This window comes from Schistocerca nitens, chromosome 1 (assembly GCF_023898315.1).
Source record: "Schistocerca nitens isolate TAMUIC-IGC-003100 chromosome 1, iqSchNite1.1, whole genome shotgun sequence".
Classification (NCBI taxonomy): domain Eukaryota; kingdom Metazoa; phylum Arthropoda; class Insecta; order Orthoptera; family Acrididae; genus Schistocerca; species Schistocerca nitens.
Window position 1 is genome coordinate 255,273,749 of NC_064614.1, and position 21,570 is coordinate 255,295,318.

At 39.5% G+C, this 21,570-nt stretch overlaps 1 protein-coding gene across 1 annotated transcript in view; it reads left to right on the top strand.

Annotated features, from left to right (window-relative positions):
• LOC126241582 (parathyroid hormone/parathyroid hormone-related peptide receptor-like) overlaps nucleotides 1-21,570 on the top strand; it is a gene marked incomplete at its 3' end in the record, with an annotated part of 617,417 nt that overhangs the window by 298,275 nt on the left and 297,572 nt on the right. Inside the window, exon 3 of the mRNA XM_049948022.1 lies at nucleotides 5,896-5,944. The remainder of the gene's footprint in view (nucleotides 1-5,895; nucleotides 5,945-21,570) is intronic.

A 21,570-nucleotide genomic window follows, 5' to 3' on the forward strand; every position in this document is an offset into this window, starting at 1 on the left:
TGTGTATCTGCACTAAAGAAGTTGGATCCATTGCCCAGCGAGGCATATCAGTTATATGAATGAGTAGTGTCTATTCTTTCGGCTGTGTCCGAAAGAACGGACACCATGCAGAATCCTCAGTTAAGTAACATTAATTGTAAAAATGTAAGTAAATTAATATTAAGCAAATACAACTGTTTGTAATAAAGAAAAGGGAATGTAAAATATGTAGATGTAAAATATCTAAAATTTTATGCATGTGCCACAATCTAACCAACTTGTTTTTTGTTTGTTTGTGTGTGTGTGTGTGTGTGTGTGTGTCTGTGTGCGTGTGTGTGTGTGTGAAGGAACAACTGTTACAATCACGAAACGTTATTCATACAAATTTTTTGAATTTTTATGTGTATGACAAATGGGATTTCAATTACTTTTTGTGGTTGTATAGACACTGCATATCATGTTTTTTACACATATGTGTTTTACTTTGACTTTACATCATACCATAACTCTTTATTAATTTTTATCTATATGATAAATGGAATTTTAATTACGTCGGCATTGGATGACCTATACATACACACAAACAGAAAACAAATTGGTTAGGTTGTGACAATGGATAACATTTTAGATGATTCAGATCAACATATTCTCCATTCGTTTCGTTTTTCTTCACTCCAAAGAACTGTATTTCCTCAATATTAATTTACTTTAATGTTTTTTTCGTCAAATATTACTTGATTGATTGTAATTTCATGGACTGCTCTGTAGCTTGTATTTTACATGCTCATATTTTTGATTGGATTGTCAAATATTTTATATTATTACATTCATCAAACCTGTTACTCTTTTACTTTATATGTGCACAACTGTCACCTTTGACGTTGAAGTTCTTTGACTTGTATTGCTATACATTGCAAGACTGTCATCATTGACTCTGAAATACTTTGACTTGTTTTGCTATACATCACATGTTGTCCTTTTGTCAATGGGGCATCTTATTGCAAGCATACTATGATTAATCATTTTTATTGTAAAATATAACTTCCTTTTTATATTACTTGAAAGAATGTTAAATCTTGTTAAATAGAGAGAGCAGTTTATAATTGAGATGACTTCTATTGACAGTAAATAGTAACTTTTATAAGTTAAGTTAGCAACATGAGATTTACCTTTTGTAGTTTCTGTAGCAAAGTTTTGGAAGAAGTCATTCAGTTGTAAATATATCGTTTTAGTTTATATGATTGTTAGATTTTGAGGAACAGGGTAAAACTTTGCAAAGAAAAGTATTTTTTCTTATTAGTGTCCAGACGTGGGGTCGACTAATGATGAAATATAGAATATCTGAGACTTTGGAAATGTAACTACTAAATAATTTTGTGAAAACCCTTTTTTCAAAAACAACAATTCAGGTTATTATTTAAAAAAATTATTTCGTACATTTACAACGTCGATGGCAGACATCCTCTGCTAAGAAAACCCAATGGCACTTGCCAGCTTACAGAGAAAATAAGTTATCGTTAATAAAGTTCGATATTTCCTTTTCAGAAATTTGAATGCTCAACAGCATGGCAAATCACTGTGGGAAATAATAATATAGTTGTAACTGCGATGAATAATACGTCATAAGATAAAAATAAGAATTACAATATTAGAAAATAGAGCTCTTTAAAGCTAAAATGTCTGACAAGATAGAATCAGATAGTTCGAGAGGCTAACAGAAAAGCGATAGAACAATGGCGCAAAATTGGTCACGCGTAGTAATTTATAGTAGTAACAGAGTTGTTAATGCTACGTTGATCACAGTAAGCTTGGCATTACCACTCAGACAATGGGCGTTACATGATAGCTGCAGTTAACGCAAAATATATCTTTCCCTTGACATAAATAATTAATTATTTCTACCGAATCGCGGGAGGCGTTATTTCACAATTGGCAGTTATGGTTTTCAGTAGTAGCATATGTTTAAGCATGTATGGTACGTGATACATCTGCAACAATTTTTGTATTTCCATTGATTCAACGGTTTTTCTGTTTTGATCATATTTCGTTTCACATTGTCACATTGTACACTTTTATATGTTATAAAGCTGCCATTGAAGATTGTTTAAGACCGAAAACGGTAGCAGAACAAATATCGTTATCAGTGACGGCACAGTGCTAGGCATTTTGTAAAATAATATTATTCCTCATTAGTGTCCATATACTAATAAGTTCCTTCATATGTCACCATCAATAAACTTCACACAATCAGTTGAAAATCCACTATCCATATTTCATTAACACTAAACCCATTACTACCACACATTACCTCAAATCGTCATTAATCACTTCGTTTCTGCAACCACATCCAGTAACCACTTCCAGTTACATTAACCCTTCTTTCCACAGTTAAACATTTATCTCTATATATATTCATCAGCATAATACACCCTGCTGCTTCTGTTTTACTACAGAAGTGGAAAAAGTTAAAGATGATAGACCAATGTTAGGAATGACAGTAGAGGAAGATTTAAAATACGAAAAGAAATTTAAGTAGTATTTTAAATAACTCGAGTACCTGGTAATCATCAATTACTTAGCATTGCAAGGGGTTCAGTGCCCTCTAGGTATTATTTCAATTCCTTTTCTTATTTCCTTGATAACTTTGTCGTTACAAAACTTTCAACTTTCAAGGGCTCATTTCTGAATCCATTTTCCTCTGGCTATGCAATTACTAGAATTCTGTTCTCTTCCCATATTATTTTCACATGGTTTAACAAAATAAATGTGCTTGCTCAACACTTACATGCACACTACCTGCATCAGAACCTCATTAAGCTACATTTCATCGCTTACAGCTTCAGCTACCACAACATCAATCCCCTTTTCCTCCACATAAAACTCTCTTACTTTCTTAAAGTAAGCACCTTTTTGTGCAGTGGCATTTCAACTACAACATATGATGTAGGAAACACTGCCTGTTCGTTCTAAACTTCCAACTCTTCATTGGAGTAAGCACCCGTTTTTGCGCATTGTTACCTACAAAATCACCAGCTTCAGGCCCTGCTGCTTGTGCTCAACAACCACTGACTTTCCCTGAAGCAGACTCCACTTTACTTCCTTCAATATTGTTAGTGTTGCCCATCATTAACCTCCTATTACCACAGTACACATTCATTTTACCAAACTACCCAGTTGACTCTAATTTATCCTCGAGAATGGACACCAGAACTTATTACTTCAAAATTTAACTTCCATACAGAACACTTAATCCTCAGCATATAAAATGAAGCTGAGCAAAAATTATTACTTTCCCTACTTTGCAAGAATTGTTTTGCAGGATACGACAGTCGCTACTAGTGTATAACTGTACCAAAGATTCCTTTTCCAACTTACCTAATCAACAGATGATGCGGTCACATCAAATATGATAGACTCCAGACAGAAAAGAGTAAACCAAAAATTAAAGAGCACACTAGGAATAGAACTGGATAGGAAAGAGTCAGGATAGAGTGTACCAGAAAATAAGAATGGACACATCCACGTGGTAAAGGCACCACTCGCTAAGTGGTGTGCCTACCATAGTCAGCAGACGCTCAACCTCATTTTTCTCTTACTGTCACTGTAAATATCTCTTCAGGTCAATAATGTTCCTTAATTCCAAATGTGTTCCAAACTTCCAGTGTTCAAGTCCCTAAGCATTTGGATGTGGCTTTTCTACTACACCAAAAGGACCCAGTCATGCATAAACTTCTTTGTTTGTAACATGATATTCTTCGACTTCTCCTATTTTAACTAAAACCAAATCCCCTATTTGAAAAATAGTGTGAGGTGCTCTAGAATCATGTCACCCTTTCTGTCAAGTGCTTTTTCCTAATAATATCTTTAGTCATTCTTTCCTTTTCTCCCGACGCCACATTGGCTATCCCCGGAAATTCCACCAATTCACACAATAAATTATTGGTTCTTATTCCGCACATCAACTCACAAGAGAAAAAATTTGTTGCTTTATGCTTCAAATGCTTGATTATATTCTCAAATCACTCTAAATATTGCGCCCATGCAGTATGCTTTTTATGGCAGTATGTTCTACACGACAATTTAAGCTGTTTCATGATACGCTCACACACATTACCTTGAGGCAAGTCTGCTGAATTTTAATATGTTCAATATTTATACATTCTAAACATTCATTGAACCTTTCCACAATATATTGTGGCCATTATCTGCTAATATGGCTTCATGTCCTCTGACTGTAATAAAGTAGTCCTATTGCACGTTACTTTCTAAATCTTTTGCATTTCCTTTTCTAGTGGAGTATAATTTTACAAATTTGATAAACCTAGTCCATATTGATAAACATATTCACACCCTTTTGTGTACATGTCAGCCCTGGAAGACGAATTTTCTGTGGGTTGGAGAGTTATTGCTCCTCCTAAATAATATGCCATTATGTCATTTATAATATTCTGCTCCCTTAGGATATTCTGCGTTTCCCAAATAACTTTTAACTGACTTCAGATTATCATCCATATTCTTTTATCGCCTTAGGTCTTTAAAATCACTCTTCAGTTGACCTTCCTCATCTACTTTTGTCATTGTAGCAAAAATATGCACACCCTCTTTGTATAACAATGAATTCTCATTCCAACCCCCATCTTTTACACTTCTAGGTAATGTATCAGTAATTCCATTTTCAGATTCTTTGATGTACTTAATCTCAATGTCATAATGCTGAACACATAAGGCCCACCTAGTTAATCATTGACGCTTAAATTTACAAGTTTGTATAACTTCACTGCCCTATTGTGACTCTACGCAATCACTTTGCGCCCCAGCAAATACTGATGAAATTTTTTCAGACCAAATATAATAGCCAAAACCTTCTTTTCTGAAAGACAGTAATTCCTCTCTGATTGCTGAAAAGATCTACTAGCGAAAGCAACAGTTTTGTGAACCTCTTCCGCTCCTTCCTTATTCAGTTGAACAATTCTACAGCAATTTCATACCCACATGCGTTCTTCTTTAAACAAAAAGGCTTAGTGAAGTCTGGATGGTAAAATATTTCACTGCTACATAAAGCTTCACACATAAAGTGAGTACAGCGGATGTTCTTGCACAACCGCACATGTGCTTTGCTTGTACAAAGAATATTCCACTCCTACGTGTCATTCATTTCCATGTAAGCAAAAAAATGAAGGGCTCAATCACGGCGTTGTAGCCTATCTTGGGGCTTCATTTCCTGTGCATTCTGAATGTCGTATGGATACTAGTGAAAAATGCGCAGAAAAATTTTATGAACTGGTGACTGTGGCAAAGACAGTTTCTGTGGCATAGCTCGAGCACTGGCTGCAGAATTGGAAGCATAGCTACAGAAACAACCTATGCCTCTCCTTGCTGCACCACCTAGGTCACGTGTCTCTTCATATTTCTTGATCCTGTTCTGTGGCCCATTTATTGTTATGGGGCCGCTTCACAGGTGTTCTGTTGGCGACATTTCCGCAACGCAGCGCTGTCATTTCTGCCTTTTTGACTAAACAACTTTACCTGTAGTGCATGGTCTTTCCTCTCAATAGCTAATGCGTTTCTTAACTCTTTACACCAACAGTCACTACACAAAAGAAATCGACATGCTTTGCCAAGTGACAAACACAGCATACTAATGTCAAAACAGGAAATCTTTCAAATTTTACTCCTTACAGCCTGGTGGCAGAAAGAAGAACTATTTTTTTCAGCATACTCCTAGAGTGCACCGATGAATGAACTTGCCTACGATGTATACATCCCGCACTGCAACACTGGGAACACCATTAATTTAATTATAAGCACCTGTATTATTCGTTTTGTCACACTGTATTGGCGTGTTAATTGTGGTAACATTTTGTGGTTGTATGCGCTTTACAAAACACTTACAATAGTTATTTCTGTTTATTGTAGGCTGAGTCGTGCACCTTAAGGGAGACGTCTCCAGTTCTTGTTTGAGGAGGTAAGTGTTAAACACAATAAACACCGTTGAATGTATGATTAATAGTTACATATGACAATTTCCATTCTCAAAGCCTTTCACTTTATGGAACGAACCGCAATCTCTTCCTCACTGTCTTAAGACGACTGCAGTTTGTAGTATTTATAACGGACTGTTGCATCATTTTTGCGATTCTTAACTGGTATATTGCACAAAATTACGGCGTGATGCCATCAGAGGAGGATTTACAGCAAATCACCTCTTGTCGGGTTATTCAGTGACATTTTTGTAATTCTATGAAGTTGCTGAAGATGAGCACTTGAAATCAGGTAGGGGTGATGGCTACTTAAATCTTCTACTTTTCAATTATAAGCTAACGCACCTCCTCGCTCTGTATCTCTGATGTCACTCTCTAAGACATAAAAATTACAAAGTGAACGTTATTAGAACTGCTAAAACGGTATACTCAGTAATATGACAATGGTAGGTGCACTTTGATTCACCATTCTCAAAACACGGCTATAGGGCACTTTTGTATGGTACAAGCAAGGTCGGGATGTAATCTGATACCCTGACCTCCTCGCTCTGTATCTCTGATGTCACTCTCTAAGATATAGAAATTACAAAGTGAATGTTATTGTTGCTGCTAAAACGGTATACACAGTAATATGACAATGGTAGGTGCACTTTGATTCACCATTCTCAAAACACGGCTGTAGGGCACTTGTGTATGGTACAAGCAAGGTCAGGATGTAATCTGATACCCTAACCCTGCAGATTGGGCAACTGCATGCCAGGAAAATGAAGATTACTCATTCACTGTGAGATCTCTACTACACATAATGACCCCATCACCTTTTACTCCCCTCCCCCCCCCCACACACACACACAATCCCCGCCCTTCTGTCTGGACCAATGGAAATAGTCTCGCAATGAGCGATGTCGTTTGTTCTCTGTTCACTGATGACAGAGGATCGAGTCTGTCTGAGATCAAAAGGCGGGTAGTCTTTTTAAAAGTAATAACTGATATTCAACATACTTCCTATATATCAACCATATAATTCAAAGCTTTTGCAATCTATTTTTTGTTTTCTTCAGTAGATGTGTTATTAACGACATTTTTTCATTCTTACAACAATTACTTTAGTTCCAGTTTTATTAACAATACTTTTCGAAGTGTTTTTGAACCCACTATTATTTATTTTAACAGAAAACTCGTATATGTATACATGTCTGTATACTAATACCAGTAGGTACAGAGATACTGATATACATAGAATTACTAATATTTTAAATTACAAGGGCGTACTGAAACAAAACGCCTCCGAATATGTTATGTGAAAACTCGTAAATGTTCTTCAGATGTATCAAACGTTATTGACCTTCAACGTCTTCATCATTCTACATTGTTATTTCTCGATATTGCGGCCCTGGCGACGAACACATTCCTTCCAACAAGAGGCAGTTTGTAGATACCTTCACTGTAGCATTTTTAACTCTGTTGACAGAGTCACAGTCTCCATCAAAACCTCACCTCAACTTGCGCTACTTCTTCACTATCAAAATAAAGTCCTCGAAGGTTTGTTTTGTCTTGGGAACCTATGAAAATGGGATGGGGCCAAATCGGGACTATATGGAGGATAATCGATTACAGTTCACCCAAGGTGTCGGATCGTTGCATACGTCACAGCTCTTGTGTGTGATCCATCACTGTCATGCTGAAGGAAAGTGTGGATGAACACTTTGAATTTGAAACTCGATTACAGCTCACTCTTTCTCACGCACTGACATAATTATGTCACACATGGTCATGTTACACGCCGCAATTCGGAGACCTGTAGAGGCAGAGGGCTACAAATGTGTAGACGTAAAGAATAACGTTCTATAATTTTAATAACGTTTGTTTTATTTAAAAAGCTTTGAGACTTTCACATAGAAAATTCAAAGGCATTAGTTTTCAGCATGTCCTCATTTTATTAGCAAAGAAGAATCTATAAACTACTTTTCCCATGGTAAACTAAATTTAATTTATAATTTTTGATTGTTTCTTCAAATATTGAATAAAATTAATGTCTTTTTACAACAGTGTTTGCTTTTTTCTATACAATTGGCATTCTTTTGTCCAATACACATAGTCTTTTACTTGGTGAATGGAACTTTAATCATACCAATTGGTAGAACTTACAGCAAGTGAAGAAAATACCACCCACGCACAGACACACAATAACTCTCACAATTATACATAGTACAACTGTATATAGGGTGAGTCAGCTGTCCATATTGATGGATTTTATGCAATCTGCAATGCCTTCAAAACCATGCTAGAGATATTCATATTCTCTCTCTCACTATGTACAAAGTATTAAGCCTACAGAAGAAATGAACAGGACCTTTTGTAGGAAATTTAATGTCGCTAAATTTTTAACTGGGATCCTTTTACACGGTTTTCGAGTAATTCGAGGAAAACGAGTTTCAATGTCACTTCTGCACGTATTTCTCGAATAATTCAGAAACTACGGCTTCTAGCGAAAATAAACTCCAGCACAAAATTTAACTACATAAAATGTCCTACAGAAAAGTCCTGTAAATTTTTTTTGTAAACAGTTCGCACATAGTCAGTGAGACAATATGAAAACTTTGAACATGGAAATTGAAGCCGCTGAGGGTTGCATAAAATTCATCAGTAAGAGGAGCTGAATCAATTTGTGTATGCTCACACACATACACACATTTTGCACTTAATTAACTCTGGCACTCACACACAACCACACACCTATGAAAAGCAGTGCATACAGCTATTCCACATCCACTTGCATAGTGGACGTATAAATACCCATACAGTCCCAATCTCTCAAGTGATTAGCATGAGAATGAGTTGATTCGAGTCCTGTCCTCACACATGAACTATTTGTCATCATGGATCTTGTAACGATACAAGTATGATTAACACCTTGCAAAATTTTTTCATTTCAATAATGTTATTTTTTCGCGTAACTTGTTATTACAAGTATCAGCCATGCATAGATGGATAAAAATATGTAGAAGCATGGTACACTTGTGCTGTCTAACGATAACAGTGACAAACAGCTCACTTATCTCTGAGAATTCTTAAATCATCTATATGTTTTTTAACTTTACTGTTTAAATAATAACTTATGCATTGTTATATGTATTTTGTAAAACTGCTTTCATCATTATAACTATCATGGACTTATGTAAATACAAATATACAGCGTCATGACTTTAGTTTTAAGACATAATCATTGTCGACTTTCCCGCTGAGGGTTTTGGCGCCAGAATTACTGCCTTTTTACTCACTAGAACATTCTCTAAGTAGAAGGGGAAGACGTCTCGAGTTACGTGTAAAATAGCAAACACATATATTATGTTTTGGTGAACAAAACTGAGCATAGTAATAATGTAAGCCTCAGATGGACGAGGTAAATTTGCTAATATTAATTTTGCAGTGTTTTAAGCAGTTCTTATCCAAGAAAGAAGAGGTGGCTGTACATTTTTGTGGGCCAGTTTGAAGTTGTTGTATGCTGCCTTACGTGATGCATTACATTGCCGCAAGATCTGGCCAAGTATGACGATGAAAAATACTGCAACACAATCAAAAAACTGGAAAATCCTAAGAGGATATACCGTAAACAGTGCTCCCCCTCCCCTCCCCCATTTACGTGTCGTTATCGAGTGCGTCTAGGGAAAAAAATACCCTCTCAAGTAGTGCACACAAGTGTGAAAAAATTAATATTACAGACGAGAGAAAGTGAACTACTACTACCTACAGGTCTACCCCTCGTGTACTGGCGTCATTCCCGAAGAGCTGAAGAAAGGATTCTTGGGTAGGTGTGGGTCACTCAGTTGGATCGCCGCAACTGCATATGGACTGAGTGTTGTGCCAACTTCAGCCATAGGTTACAAATGGTTCTATTCTGGGATTACATAGTCATAGGACTGAACTGTGTCTGGTAATTCGCCTGTTAAAATTTCCTGGTTCGCCAGTTCCAAGCAATCCACCGCCATATGAAGTGATAATACACACATTATACAGTATCTTTTAATGTAGTGTCCTACATGAAGGGTGATTGAATATTCCTATCTGTCAACAAGATTGGGGCTACATACAATGAACACACAAACATATACATAAACAGAGAAAAATTCCTACTGCATCCATAAAAGCAGTGTCACTATTACGAAATTGAAAGGACTTACTATCCACCGCTGCACCATGGCAGTGATTGGCGTTTCATCTCTGACATAAGACTAGCACTGTTGATGTTATAACGGCAAAAATTAGAACTGGAATGGGTTTTGATGGCAAAACGCCTCTTTCTATAGCCAGGAAACAGGATACGTTCAGATTCTGTGTGGCATCAAACCAGAAGGAAGCAAGACATATCTGTAAAGTTATTACCTGCAGATATATTCCTGAAAAACTGCATTCACCACGAGCTTTAGCCATGAGCTTACACATTGGTGAAGACCAGTGCAGTAAACGGACTACACTTTTTGCTGCCACTGGTCAAAGGATACTAGATTAATAAAAACTGAAATACGCATTATTTATGTTTCTACAAATACTATATTACATTTAGTGACATGTAGGTGCTTCTGCCGGTGCAGCCGGCGGCAGGCGACAACACTTATCAAAGGTGAAAATACTCGTATAATTTTCGGCCAGTAAGTCAGTCGACAGGCCACGAAACTGTAAAGAGCGCCATGTTCATGTAATAATAGCTGGCTGCGGGTAGTTAGAATATTTTATACTGCCAGTGAATTCACCTGTAAGCATTTCTCTACGTCCTATACCAGGCAACTCCTATCACAGCCAGCACACATGAAACCAGCACGCCGCTCGCTGTCTGGAGAAAGCGCCACACATCTCTATAAGGTCACTACTGGTAAATGGCGTGTTATACGCCGCGTAGCAATTGTTAACAGATTGTACAAACCTGAGTGTTTAACCAGTACCGCTCTGTGAGGAATATAATGGCGTATTTTTAACCCTTTGGAAGAATGTCCTCATCGGCAAATGGCGGTATCCTGTGTCATTTATACTTTTTACCCTAAATTAATGTATCCTAAATGTTGACTAGTTTTTTTGTAAAAGGAGGTAATAAGATCACTGTATATTCATAATAAGAAATGTCCGCCCTTGGTAACTGAGTGGTCAGCGCGACGGAATCTGATACCTAACGGCCCGGGTTCGATTCCCGGCTGGGCCGGAGATTTTCTACGCTCAGAGACTGGGTGTTGTGTTGTCCTTATCATCATCATTTCATCCTTATCGACACGCAAGTCGCCGCAGTGGCGCCAACTCGAAAGACTTGCACCAGGCGAACGGTCTACCCGAAGGGAGGCCCTAGCAACACGGCATCTCCATATAATAAGAACTGACCTGTCTAGACGTAACCTATTTCTCTATGGAAGGTTGATGCATGTGGTGTTTTACTTTAACAAAATTAGCCACATACTTAGAATGAATATTTATTATACGGTACTTTTTGTTTACTCCACAACATAATCTCTAATGCTATGCAAACGGTACAGAATAATCTGCATTCCCATTTCGTACCCAGATTTTAAAAAATAAATCGAAACAAAATCCTTGCATTAGATCCGCAATCGTAAGGTCATAAAAGTCTACACGAAGCTGGTGCAATAGTCCATACACCCGATACATTAGAACATGCATTTTAACACTAGCCTATGCCATAGTCGTAGGTCGTCTACATTTTCTCGAAGTGGTTTTCATTGCTTCCCAACTAAAATGGTTTTGATACGCTTAATAATGATGCAGTATGTAGGGGAATATGGCAGTTGTATCTTGACAGCTTGCCTCTAGAATGTTCAGTCTTTCTACTATTAAAGCAGGTATGTGTCGTATCATCTGTCTCTTATACCTGCTGGTTACATTAAAGTCATACAGTTTCGTTTACTCCATCTGTACAATGTTTTTCTTCTTAAGTGTATGTGCAGTGTCGTCCATCTACTATGTATCTATTGCTTACATTAAAGTCCTACAGATTATATCGCAAATTTCGTTCACTCTGTATATTACTGATACCCCACTTCCCATTTCAAATCCGGAATTTATCCATATTTCCTTCCATTTTAAGATATTGTCCATATTTTCCTCATTTTATATATTTCCCATATTTTAAATATTTCTTCCACATCATATGTGTAAATGGACAAGAATATTTGTGCTCATATCGCTTACACACCTGTCTTCACCAGCAATAATGATTCAGAGTCCTCACACCAACCCACAGAGACTCTACAAAATGTCTGCAGGATCATTTCCCTCTCTTCTTTCCCCAAATGTCAACAGAGAAAGAAAAACTTACACCAACACACAATGATAAATCCAGCTTTTAAAATCTCATGAACCGAAACATTACGACCAACTAACTAATAACGTCTTGGGCTATACCTGGGACGCAACACATCACCGATTTTCCCCATGGTTGTACAGGAAAGTGACATCAGATTTCTACGCATAAGTCATGTAATGTCCATAAACAATGGACTGTTGATTTGTGGGTGCGTCGTTGATGCCTAACAGGGACCCAGATGGGTTGCATTCGATTCACATCAGACGAATTTGGTGGGCAACTGTCATAGTATACAGTGGTTATAGAATGTGTCATGTGCTAAGAATATATTACCGGTGCAAGTAAATTTGACGAATAGTGAGAGCAGATGAGATGCCGCATCGACCTTCCACAGAAATGAAAACAACAAATAATCAAATGTGAACTATGTTAAAACAAAGGAATTCAAAAGTCAAAACTTCCAAAACGGAAAGGGAGAGTGATAACATATCGTACTTACGTAGATAGCACAGGAGGTAAGTAAGTCTGGAGGTCCCTTTCTCACGCCTCGCTGTTGCAAACGGTCGTTCCACCACGACACAGACACAAATCTGAGTACAGCGAGCAGACAGGTCAGTGATCGGACGGACATTTCACAGTTTTGTGAAAAAAATTGGGACACGAGTGTGATTTGAACGTGGATCTTCTTTTTCGCAGTCTAACGCCGCAACCACATAAGCAAGACGTCGTGACTATGCAAGTATACTCGATGCTCCACATCTTGAGCTTGAACCGTTCACTGTTTCTATTTTGCTTCTTTTTTATATGATTCAGTACACATTCTTCCTGTTTTCACGCTTGATCTGTGTTCATATTTTGACAGGCTATCCACAAGGTGCACATACGACTATATCGAAGGGATGCAATGGGGGGTGTCCATTGTTAGTTCCACAGAACCGCGGTGACGCTGCACGTCTGAAGGCGCCCATTTGAGGCAGTGCTACTTCAGCGCAGGCGCCACTGAGAAGGACTTCTCAGTGTCCCCGTGTGAGGGCGGCCTTAGGTGTGGTGCGGCCGACAGAGGACGATGCTCTGCTGTGCCGCACGTGTGAATGTTCAAAGCAAGCGACACAGGTCTGCGCTACGCCTGTCCACTTTCACTGTTCACCATCAGACGTCTACTTGTCTAACGTATCATGAATTGCTGCAAGACATTTCAAAGAATTTCACAATTACAGTTTCCGTTTTTTATTTTAGAGCGACCGAGCGAGGTGGCGCAGTGGTTAGCACACTGGACTCGCATTCGGGAGGACGACGATTCAATCCCGTCTCCGGCCATCCTGATTTAGGTTTTCCGTGATTTCCCTAAATCGCTTCAGGCAAATGCCGGGATGGTTCCTTTGAAAGGGCACGGCCGATTTCCTTCCCCATCCTTCCCTCACCCGAGCTAGCGCTCCGTCTCTAATGACCTCGTTGTCGACGGGACGTTAAACACTAATTTCCTCCTCCTCATATTTTAGAGCAGTGCTCTGAAGAAGTATACATACTCTGTTAACATCAGATGCGGTTAAAAATATCCGTGCTATGAGCAGACGTCTCACATCTAATTCATGTCTCTTTTCCAGTAACAGAGGTCAATTACTCAGTTTAGAAAAGCAACAACAAACAACGTAATAACTGGATTCCACTGGGAGAAGTTGTTTATTGGAATTTTCGTTTCATAAGCACACTCCCGTTTATTAATCATATACGTCATAATTAACTTTCGGTATAAAATGTATGAATGATGGAATGCTTCTTACTGTGAAAAGAGCAACACGTTGACGTAATTTAGCACAGTTTACCACTTCAGTGTTTGCCAACGGTATCGAGAATATGGCGCACTATGTTCTATTAAAATACAGTTCTGCAGAACCAACAGAAGCGCCTGCGCGTCACTTAATATGAGATAGAATACTTTGACCATTGGCGTCAAAAAGTGGTGATTATGATGATGATGTAGTTTTGAGGGCGCACGACCGCAAGAGCAGAAAGTGAGATCTGATTACAGTAGTGGTCATCGCTTACTAATGACTTCGTCGATAAGTCGCGTGCTAAGGGTTCCCATACAAGAGTTTGTAGGAGGTGTAGCCAAAAGGGGGGTATGAAATATATTTAATGTTCTGAAAGACAAATGACGACTTGTAAGCAGCCATAAAAAACTTACAGTTCCACCTCTGTCAAAAACCTGTGTAATACCGAATACTAACTCATTTTCTTGAGAGAGAAACACTTGACTGCAATAAATTCTTTCCTTTTCCTGAGGGCTAGTGGAGGGAGGTCATGGCCCCCTCTTTCCCCCGGGTATTGGTGCCGTTGTTGTGCGTTGATTATAATTCTGCAGGAATGAACCTATCCCCCCTATCGCCCTCCCCCCTTACTTCCTATTAATTCGATCTCACACAGTATCTGGTCGCATTTGGGTTTTGGGCTATAAAAAAGAGGCGTTTCACTACCAGAACATCTCAGTTCTAGTCAGGACTGTGATAACATCAAAAGTCCTGGTGTCATAGGGGTAATGAAACGCCAGTCTCTCAGTGAGTGTGATGCTGCAGGAGCTAATAAATACCTTCGATTTGATTCTAGTGATACTGGTCTTACGTATTTAGCACAGTTTTTTTCTATGTATGCTTTTCCTTTCTTGTTCGCTGCAATCTGATGAATTTCGTTTAGTTCGTGGATAGGAGTCTACAGTCACCGTTTATGCTCGACAGTACGTAAGAGACTCTAATGGAGTAACTGGTACTTCAGAGGGTGGTGGCTGGCTCGGAATTGGAGAACCAGAAATTTAACAGACACCCGTAGATTTTTTAAAGAGGTTGTAGCAGGGGGATGTATGAAGTCCAATCCAACCCGTTGACTGTGCACTCTCGGAGGATATCCACTTTGTATCCTATGTCTGAAGAAAACAAAACGCTCACTCACATGCATGTGCGAATCAAACTGAATTACCATACCAAACCATGATGCTTTTCACCTGCCTGAGTTTATGGGTATGTCACAGTTGTCGAGTACATGAATAAGTAGCAACAGTTGACTTTTCTCTTGTACAGTAATAACTGTTACATACTTCCTTGCTTTTGCTGTGAGATTTTTTATTTATTTGTTTTTGTTTCTAGGTGTGTTCAATAACGATATTTCAGTAGGGGACGGGACGGACGATTATGATCAGGAAATGCTGCTGAAATGCAGTACGCCATCTGATAATAAGATAAGGTCCTTGTATTTCAACAATACGAATACTAATAATTATCCACGTTAAGTGCTGTAAATCACAATAGGGCATTAAACCCGCAAAATCTATGGCACAGTACGCTACGCATGCAACTCGAAGTACCAAGTACCACGACGCATAAGGCTACCAGTTTTCTTTCATAAGTTAAGTGGATATGATGCTCGTTTCATCATGGAGCTCTTGGGTGATTTCGGCTTAAAAGCTCATGTCATAGTCCTGCCTGATAGGGTCGAAAAACACATTTCTTTCTCTAAGCTAATCACTCCGATTAATACGGATCTTTGTCCTGAATTAGCTATGTTTTATGCGCACACTGCTACAGAAACTTGTTAAAACAATGTGTTAGGAGGATAGGCATATAACAGCAGCTGCACAGCCTGATGATGCAAAGTTTCAGCTTGTGACGAAGAAGGGGGTCCTCTCATACGAATACCTGGATCCAATGGAGAGACTCAACGAAACCACACTGCACTCACTTGTAATCTGACACGCTCTGCCATAACGAATGCGGAGTAAGGGCGTGTGATGAACGTTTGATTTAGATATACTCCTTCTTGCAGTATTTTTGAGAAATGCGTTTTAGACAGTGTCTACAATAGAGTTCTGTAGCGCGTGGCATGAGTCGATTGTTCGTTTGTTTTGAAAGCTAGGTACTCCTTGTTGGCGTTAGTCAGCCAGCAGAAACCGGCCGAGACACAATCAGAAAAAGGGAAGTAGCCGATTTGTGACATTTTACGAGTTCCTAACCAGAAATGAATTGTATAGTTTCAACGGAGCGCTTTGGTAGTTCAGTTTCTGAATCTCTTCTTGTTATTCTAATTCATTAGACAACTTGCGTTTTCGTCAGTGTCGGCAATAGAGTTCCACAGCACGTGTCGATAGTCCGTTTTTCTGTGTAGTGTAGTTTTCCACAGTCTTTTGTATGGATAGGGACTGTGATTGTTGTGTGACGATGTGCGCCGTGTTGGTGACACTTCGCTTTCAGCTCCAGTGTGTGATGGCTTCCGTTGCACAGCTTGAACCTGCAGTGGATGGGCATCACTGTTGTGGACCGGTCGTGGGGATTCAACGGACGTGCAGCACGTCTGAGTCCTGCGATCAGTCCACACCTCTGGCTTGCCCAGTAAGTGCACGCATTGAGGTTGACCCCTCACCCGTGATGAAGTCGGAAATCGCCTCGTGGCGTGGCAGGCGCAGAAAGACTTCCCAGGGGGCCACACGTAAGGCCTCCCCTGTTAGTCAGACAAACAGGTTCCAGGTGCTGTGACACTGTTGCTCAGACTGATACAGTCGCCTGCCCTGTTTCAGAGGAAACCTCTCAGCCCGTAAGATCCGGGCAATTGCAGAGGGTGGGATTATTAGTAGATGGGAGCGCCAATGTCAGGCGCGTTATAGGACCCCTTAGGAACATGGCTGCCAAGATGGGGAAGAAAGCCTATGTGCACTCAGTGTCCATACTGGGTGGAGTCATTCAAGACATGGAACGGGTCCTTCCGGATGCCATGAAGAGTACAGAATGCAGCCAAATGCAGGTGGTGGCTCACGCCGGTACCTATGATACGTGTCGCTTTGGAAGAGATTCTCTCTGGTTTCGAGTGGCTAACAGAAATGGTAAGGGCTGCCAGTCTTGCTTGTGAGATGGAAGCAGAGCTCACCATTTGTAGCGTAATCGATAGGGCCGACTGTGGACCTCTGGTAGAGAGCCGAGTAGAGGATCTGAATCAGAGGCTCTGCGACCGTGCAGGCTGCAGGTTCCTCGATTTATGTTTCGGGTTCCGCTAAATAGGTCAGGAGTCCACTAAACTGGGGAGCCGGCTACACGGGTAGCAGGGGCTGTGTGGGGAGGAAGCAAAGGTTTCTTAGGCTAGAGGGTCTCACAAAACACAAAAGTGCTTCATTCTCAAAGGGTGCAGGCCGAACACTGGAAGGACGTAGATAAAGGAACCACCGGTATAACAGTTATAAATTGTCGTAGCTGTGTTGGGAGATCCAAGTGCTAATAGAAGGCATAGAAGGCACAGATGTGCAAATCGTTATAGGCACTGAAAGCTGGCTAAAGCCGGAGATAAGATCAGCGGAAATTTTTGCGAAGATCCTAACGGTGTTTCGAAGGGATAGGCTAAACACAGTTGGCGGTGGCGTGTTTGTTGTTGTTAGAAGGAGTTTATCTTCGCGCGAAATTGAAGTAGATATTTCCTGTTAGTATGGGCAGAGGTCATTCTTGGAAACTGGAACACAGTAATAATTGGATTCTGTTACCGACCTCCCAACTCAAATAATACAATTGCTGCAAGGTTAAAAGAAAACTACATGTGCCCGACTCATACAATTATAGTTGATGGTGACTTTGATTTACCATATATAAGTTGGCGAAAATACATGTTTAAATCCGGAGGTACGCAAAGAACATTATCCAAAATTGTGCTAAACGCATTGTCTTATAATTATTTTGAGCGGTTAGTTCATAACCTCACACGAGTAGTAAACGATTGTGGAAACACACTTGACCTCTTAGCAACATATAATCCTGACTTAATAACGAGCATAGAAACAGATACAGGATTTAGTGAACACAGGGTTTTGAGCATTGTAACCCCCAAATATTGGAAAAAATGGCTCTGAGCACTATGGGACTCAACTTCTGAGGTCATTAGTCCCCTAGAACTTAGAACTAGTTAAACCTAACTAACCTAAGGACATCACACACATCCATGCCCGTAGCGGTCTCGCGGTTCCAGACTGCAGCGCCTAGAACCACACGGCCACTTCAGCCAGCAAATATTGCAAAATAAACAAAAAGTATACCTACCGATAAAAGCAAATAAAAATTCACTTGTTGCCTTCCTGAGAGACAATCTCCACTCCTTCCAAACTAACGACATACTTGTAGACTCTATGTAGCTTGAATTCAGAGAAATGGTATCTACAGCGGTTGAGAGATTTGTACCAAATAAATTAACAAACGCTGGAGCTGTTCCTCCTTGGTACACAAAATGGGTCAAAACCAGTGCTGCAGAAACAACGAAGAAAGTATGCCAAATTTAAACGAACCCAAAAGCCCCAAGACTGGCTATCTCTTACATAAGCTCGAAGTTTAGCGTGGACATCAATGCGAGATGCTTACAGTTGTTTCCACAACGAAGCACTGTCTCGAAATCTGGTAGGAAGTCCAAAGAGATTCTGATCGTAAGTAAAATATGCTAGCGGCAAGACTCAAGTAATGCATTCTTTGCACGCTAGCAACGGAAATACAATCGAAGATAGTGCTGCCAAAGCAGAGTTACTAAACACAGCCTTCCGAAATGTCTTCACAAAAGAAGACGAAGTAAATATTCCAGAATTCGAATCAAGAACAGCTGCCAAAATAACTTAGAAGCAGATATTCTCGGAGTAGTGAAGCAACGTAAATCACATAATAAAAACAAGTCTTCCGGTCCAGACTGTATACCAATCAGGTTTCTTTCTGAGTATTCTGATACAGTAGATTCATACTTAACAATCATATACAATCGCTTGCTCGATGAAAGATCGGTGCCCAAAGACAGGCCCATATCATCAACGTCGATATGCAACAGGATTTTGGAATATATATTGTTCGAACATTATGAAATACCTCGAAGAGAACGGTCTATTGACACACAGTCAACACGGGTTTAGAAAACATTGTTCCTGTGAAACACAGATAACTCCTTACACACACCAAGTGTTGAGTGTTATTGTCAAGTGATTTGAAACTGATTCCGTATTTCTGGATTTCCAGAAGGCTTTTGACACTGTACCATACAAGCGTCTTGTAGTGGAACTACGTGCTTATGGTATATCGTCCTACTTGTGTGACTGGATTCGCGATTTCCTGTCAGAGAGGTCACAGTTCGTGGTAACTGACGGAAAGTCACCGAGTAAAAAAGAAGTGATTTCTGGCGTACCCCAAGGTAGTGTTATAGGCCCTGAGCTGTTTCTTATCCACATAAACGACTGGGAGACAGTCTGAGCAGCCGTATTAGGTTGTTTTTAGATGATGCTGTGGTTTATCGTCTAGTAAACTCATCAGAAGATCAACATAAATTGCAAAACGAACAACTTAATTTGGAAAGAACACATAGAAAATGTTGTGGGAAGGCAAGCTAAAGGCTATGTTTTATTGGCAGGGCACTTAGCAAATGTAACGAATCTACTAGAGACTGACTACACTACATTTCTCCGTCCTCTTTTAGAGTACTGTTGCGCGGTGTGGGATCCTTACCAGATAGGATTAACGGAGTACATCGAGAAAATTCAAAGAAGGGCAGCACATTTTGTGTTATCGCGAAACAGTGGAGAGAATGTCACTGACATGATACAGGATTTGGGGTGGACATCACTAAAACAAATCAATCACAAACTTTCTCCTTGAAATGGGAAAATAATTTTTTGACGCCGAACTACATAGGGAGAGACGATCATCGTAATAAAATAATGGAAATCACAGCTCTCACGGAAATATATAGGTGTTCGTTTTTGCCTCGCGGTGTTCAGTATTGGAATAATAAAGAATTATTTAGAAGCTGGTTCGATGATCACTCTGCCAGCTACTTAAGTGTGATTTGCAGGGTATCCATATACATTTAGATGAAATGCTGGAACGTATGCATGGACACACATATGCACAGGACGCTGCCTTCTATTAAACCACCCCAGGGCTTTTGTGGAATGCCATGTTAAAAAGGTCATGAGTAAACACCAAACTGTTGGCAGATTTGGTCATACTGCTCTTTCTCGGACGTGCTATTCACGGAGGAGTTTACCAGTGTATGCAAACGGTGCAGCAACGCAAATAACCCACAATGAGTGGAAAGGAGTACAAGACATCTGACGATCTGAATTACATCCTGTACTTGGATGTAAACTACTTATACGGGCACGCCATGCAACAGTCGCTATCGACTGGAGGGTTCCTATGGCTTCGCAATGAGAAAATCGTCACGTTTTTCCAGTTCCAATATGTGGAATTTTTGCCATGGGAATGAAGTATACAGATATTTCTTTAGCAGTTTCAGCTTGAAAATCGTATCTCTCGGTATATAAGTATCCCGGTACAAGTTAATATTACTGTAGCAATTGTATGTACGTATATATGTATAGAAGTACAGAAGTGTATTGTAAAAAAGCATGTAAGAATGTTAGGAAACTGGAGCTTAAAAAAATATATACTGTAAAAGAATTTGAAAATAATCAGTGTTAACAAGGTATATGTTGAAAAGAAAGCAAAAAATCCGTGAAAACCTTTAAGAAGTATTGTTCATAAACTATAATTTATTTTGTTACATAACTGTAATTATCTACACCGTGCTCCAGCCAGACCTGATCCACTCATTATGGTGAACAGTGCACAAATGATGAGTCTCATGGTGCTACTGTAGTAATAAAATGTGGGCCGGGAAGGAGGTCTGGACTCTTATTGGTCTAGAAACGGAGAGTGACCTCATCATAGACCATTATCTGGTTTAGAGCTCACACAGTGGATGGGTCACATTCATTTGTATGTCACGCAATTGCCGAAATGGATGGGCGGCGTATCTGGTTGCATCCTGACGTTGAAGCTACACACACAAGTGCCTACAGTCATGGAAAGGACACATGACATACACCAGGCTACATCCTAGCACTGAAAGTAGCTGAGGCAATTGCCCAACATGCGTTGGCGGGGTATCAGGTTATATCGTCATATTATATACATTTAGCTCTCATACTGGACCTGCTATCTTACTGACGAACTTTCGGAAACACGTGTAAAATATGTTTATACTGGCACCAAATACTTTCTTGCATCATGTCCTACATTTACTGAAAATTGGAATTCGTTTTTTTAGCTCTACTGCCAGATCGGGAATTAAAATAAAAATACATGATGCAGGATATATTGGGAAAAGTTTATTGGTCAGTTGAACTGATTACAAGCATATTAACTTATAGTGAGAAAAATGGTAACTGGTTGCTGCTACTTTACGACTGAAACACTGTGCTGTCATATCAATAAACTAACTGATAAAATCAATCTTTATATTTCGTGT